A 5,059-nucleotide genomic window follows, 5' to 3' on the forward strand; every position below is an offset into this window, starting at 1 on the left:
TATATATATATATATATATATATATATATATATATATATATGAGAGAGAGAGAGAGAGATATATACAGAGAGAAAGATAAGGAACGGAGATAGAGATAAAGAGTGTTAAAGGAAGAGAAAGAGAGGGGAGACACGGGGGAGGGAGAAAAATAAGGGGTAGAGGAAGAGGAGGAGGGTGTGCTGGGTCAAGAGTAGTTACAGTACGATAACCATAACAAGCGCCACTATCACCACCTCTACTACTACTACTACTACTACTACTACTATTAATACACTACTACTACTACTACTACTAACAGTACTACTACTACTACTAACAGTACAAGGTCTGCTAGTTAGTATCCACTAATAATAGTGGCAGTGGTAGTAGCTATCACAGCGGCAACTCGTTATGGTCGTAGTGTAAATGACAGCTGCTACTGTTATTATTATTATTACTATCATTATTATTATTACTTTTATTATTATTATTATTACCATCACTAGTCGAGCTGACGGCTGTCATTTGCTAGAAAAGGATGACTCTCTTTTATTCGCTGATAACATACATATAATATATATCTTGGGTAAGTAAATGATTTTGTTTTATTCACTAATTATTATAGAGAGAAAACGATATAAAACAAACTATCTTGGTTATTTTGTAATAACAATAATAATTGCAGTTTTATTGTTAATATTATTCAACTTTCTTCTCTTGGTAATGTATCTCAGCAGTTTAGATTTGTTTTTGGTTTTTCCTACCCCTGATTTCCTTGAATCGTATCGTATATGCTCTGGTTTATTTATATATTTCTGTTTATCTAGGGTATTATGCTGTATATATATATATATATATATATATATATGTGTATGTGTGTGTGTGTGTGTGTGTGTGTGTATATGTATATATTTGTTTATGAAGCGATAGTAGCTGGTCTGCCTACACGTTGTGGAGTTGTTTATTTGGTGTCTGTCTATTCTACCTTGGCAACATGTCTGTCTGATGATGTTTTACTTTATTTGTTTACTAGAATATATTGGTTCGTGATATATCCTTCTACATTAACGCTACCGTCAGGCACACACACACACACACACACTCACAAATATAATTTACACATACATTCGCAGACACATATAGGTATAAGGCTCAACATATACATACACGTACGAACACATACTCATATAGAAACCAACACAAACATGTAAATGTATACATATACACAGGCACACACACACACACACACACGTACAGAGATGTACAAACCAACACGAACACATGTACATACGTTACTTATATACACACGCACAAACATATACAACCAGCACAAATACACATGTACATACATATACATATACACGAACTTGTACACTCATACAAACATATACAGAACAGCACAAACACGTATATACGAACATACATATACACATACAAAGACACTTAAACATAAAAACACACAAAGACTTACAAACACATATGCACACTTTCTTTCTTTCTCTTTTTCGTTCCCTCTTTCTTTCTTTCTCTTTTTCGTTCCCTCTTTCTTTCTCTCTCTCCTTAAATAAAGACAACTCGATAGACAATTTTAAATATGTTTATTCCAATTGTATTTGATTTCTTCTTCAACTAATAAAATATAATTTTATTTATATACCTCTATCCGAAATTAAATGATTGAAACTTTTTTCTAAAAAAAAAAAAAAAATGCAGAAATAAGACCAACAACGAAAAGACCAAAACAACAACCTAATAAAAGACCCGATCACATTAATTCTAGTTACGTCTTTTTATTTAGGAGTTGGCGTCGCTTCTTCGTCCAATTTCTTCTCTATTCTTTCCATTCTCATCGAAAGACAGAAAAAAGTATATTATTCGATGTAGTATGGACTTTTTTTTTCAAATTTCTTTGCTTTCCATATTGATCCATTCTTTTCTGTACCGTTTCACGTGCTGTAGTCGATTTGTCTTGTGTTATTTTTTTGTGATTTCTAAGTTCAGATCCCGCCGAGGTCAACTTTGCCAATCATCATTCCGGGATCGATCCAATAAAGTACCAGTTAAGTACTGGGTCGATGCGATCGAGTAACCTCTTCACCTCAAAATAGCTGGCCTTGTACCTAAATTAGAAACAATTATTATTATTTTGTGTGTGTATGATTCTGAGTTCAAATCCAGCTGAGGTCAACTTTGCCATTAGCCCTACCGAGGTCGATAAAATAAAGTGAAGTGCCGGCCAAGTACTGGGAGTTGATTTCATCGACTAACCCCTCCCCAAAATGTCAAGCCTTGGTTCTAAACAAGATAGAATGATTTATTTTGTAATACCATTCCAAGCACCCATGAAGAATAAATACAGAATTTTTGCTCACTCCTAATGTAATGCTGACACAAAAATTCGAGATTTTGTGTTTTTAAAAAAATAAAAACAACATTAAAAAAAAATGTTCGGTGATCAAAAATGCTTCAAGAACTTTCAGATGTGCTTACTGACAGAATTATCGAGTTGATAGTTACATATATCGAATCTCGATATTCACCTGAGTGGCGTATGATACCTATATACCACTGTATTTTTTCCCATTCCTAGCAGTGAGTTGTGCAGGTAGCATCAACAACAGTTCATAGCAACACGATTTCCCCTTTCTCTCTTTCTTTCTTTTTGTAGCCACGCATTTTCAGTGTTGCTATTTCCAATGTGTTTATTCCTCCTCTGTTAAGCAAGTACGCACGTTGGGCCGTTGCCCAGGGGTCCCCACGGTCTAAGAGCCCTATGCTAAGATATGCATGTTGTGGCATACATGTAGGTTAACTGCGTTGGAACCCCAGTCAGTTGCTTTACATAGAGTATGCCTTACAGTGTTCTTTTTTTAAAGACTGCTCTGCTGTTAGGGGTGAACTATTTACATCAGTAGTAAGCTATTAACCCGACGTTGTTTTTCACTGTTTATTTACATTTCGCTTTCTAATCCGAGAAAGTTTATAAGTAATTAGCTTCCTGCTAGAAAAATCCTTGAATATATATACACATATATATAATGTGATAATTACACATTCCTAATCATCTCGTTATTCTCAAGAAAGTTCCTTCAGTCAAATGCCGGATGTATAGCGCAAATAACCTGATTGTAGGTTTTATTACATTAGCAGAGTAATCTTTCATAAATTCTTACTGTGTTTAGCATCTAATAAAGTAATTTCCTATTCTAACTCTCAATATTTAAGTTTAATCACTGTAAATGAATGTTACGATTATTTTAGAAGCAACAGTCTTCATCCACCGGGTAAATAGTAGTTACTTTTCGCATACACGTCGGAAGTTGAATTCAGAAGCAAAATAAATCCTCCGGTATGATGTTGTTGTTGTTTGGAGGTAAATAACTAGAAGTGAAATAATTTACTTGCAAATGTATTACATGAAAACTATTATTATTTTATATCTTTATTTAGTAGGTGATAAACCACTGTTTTTATTACCTTCATAATGCAGTGAGGTCGGTGCCAATATCGGACGATTTTGCGTTTCTACGTTCAAAACCTCGCTTTACATTAAACGTAATTTTTTTATTTGTATGTCTTCGATGTTAGTAAAATAAATACCAGTTATATACTAGATTTGTGTTCTACTGCTTCTGTTCTTCTCTTAAATGGTATCTCTGTTTTTAAAATAATAAATAATCATATCAATATCGCAGCTGATGGCTGGGGGCACCTCGCAGTTGTGTATTCCTCACGGAATTGATGTTGTTATGCCTTTTATTACACGCGACGGCGACTAAATAACGACTCGTGATATACTTTAGAATTATTGGATGAATATCTGTGTGTATATTCAATAGAAAACACATTTAGGTGAATTCGTTCCACTTAGGAAATAGAGAGAGTGAGAGAGAAAAAAGGTCCTTGCATACAAGAAATTTTTATTTATATAGAAAAGTATATTTATTGTATTGTCACTATTGGGTCATGACTGCATTTGTATATTCAGACGTTGACTGGACTGCACTTCGCCTACGGCAACATGTCTATGCAAAGAATATGATGTTTAGTTATACATGAGAACGGTGTTTCTGGCACAGACAAGAAGAAGCTTGACTAGATAAATACTTTACGATATCCGATTTTTCGGGATCGACTTTCGTCTCAGATAGTGTATCGAGCGAGTTTCTGTTGGAGCTGTTACTCGTATTATTGGAAAAGAAACACTCGCTCGTTTTTATAGTGCTCCTGCTGCTGCTATTTACAGTAGTGAACTGTACCAGTCTGGTGTACTTCTTATTACACAGCCAGCTGTTGTGGACGATGAGAGTTTGTTGTCCGGGACAAAGGTAGGGAATATTTTTATATTGGTAGGCAACTTCGAAGAAAAAATATCATTTGTTTTATAAATATAATCACTATTTTAGTTTTTATAAAATATAAGCTTTATTATTATCATTATGTATAATTATTTATAGAAACTAATGCAAAGTAAACAGGCAAAGTTTCAGAAAAAGCAACCCACCATAACTTTCTTTATTATTTTTTTATTGTTTCTTTAAATTCTTTTGGTTTTCTGTGTTAAGTACAATTACGAGGTATTTACAAGTGTACATAAAAGAAATATGAAGTAGGTGTTTCTAAAAATCGCAATTAGTTTTTAAAAAAAACTGTTTCAATAAAATAGAACTAAATCAAAAGTATATTCCAGTGTAATGTTTCCCCCCCCCTCTTAAACGCTATGTTTCTTTCAGAAGGCCTCACGTAGCCCTTCAGAAGGCCTCACGTAGCCCTTCAGAAGGCCGTACTTGTTCACCATCTCTGGCCTGGCTATCGATATCGTTGCAGTGCGCTTCATGACAGTTTGAACAGCCGGCTTTTTTGCTGGCACTGTAGCATCAAGGGCTGCCTTGACAATGTTGCGGGTTCCCAAGGCAATGCAATGCATTGGGGTCCCCACATTTATTTATTGATATTAAGTTACAGCATACAGCTTTCGGTCTCCAGATCTATGGTGTCTTCCCTTCCTATTGATAACTACCCAAAGTACCTTATACTTTAAGACGGCACTGCCGGTACTACCATATCGATCGGGGGGGG

The 5,059-nt window shown here is 34.7% G+C and overlaps 1 protein-coding gene across 1 annotated transcript in view; it reads left to right on the forward strand.

Annotated features, from left to right (window-relative positions):
* The first annotated feature begins 223 nt into the window (after nucleotides 1-223).
* LOC106874304 (ankyrin repeat and IBR domain-containing protein 1) overlaps nucleotides 224-5,059 on the forward strand; it is a 304,438-nt gene continuing 299,602 nt past the window's right edge. The window contains exon 1 of the mRNA XM_052965880.1: nucleotides 224-566. The gene's annotated coding sequence lies outside the window, so the exon portion shown is untranslated. The remainder of the gene's footprint in view (nucleotides 567-5,059) is intronic.

This window comes from Octopus bimaculoides, chromosome 2, assembly GCF_001194135.2.
Source record: "Octopus bimaculoides isolate UCB-OBI-ISO-001 chromosome 2, ASM119413v2, whole genome shotgun sequence".
Taxonomy (NCBI): domain Eukaryota; kingdom Metazoa; phylum Mollusca; class Cephalopoda; order Octopoda; family Octopodidae; genus Octopus; species Octopus bimaculoides.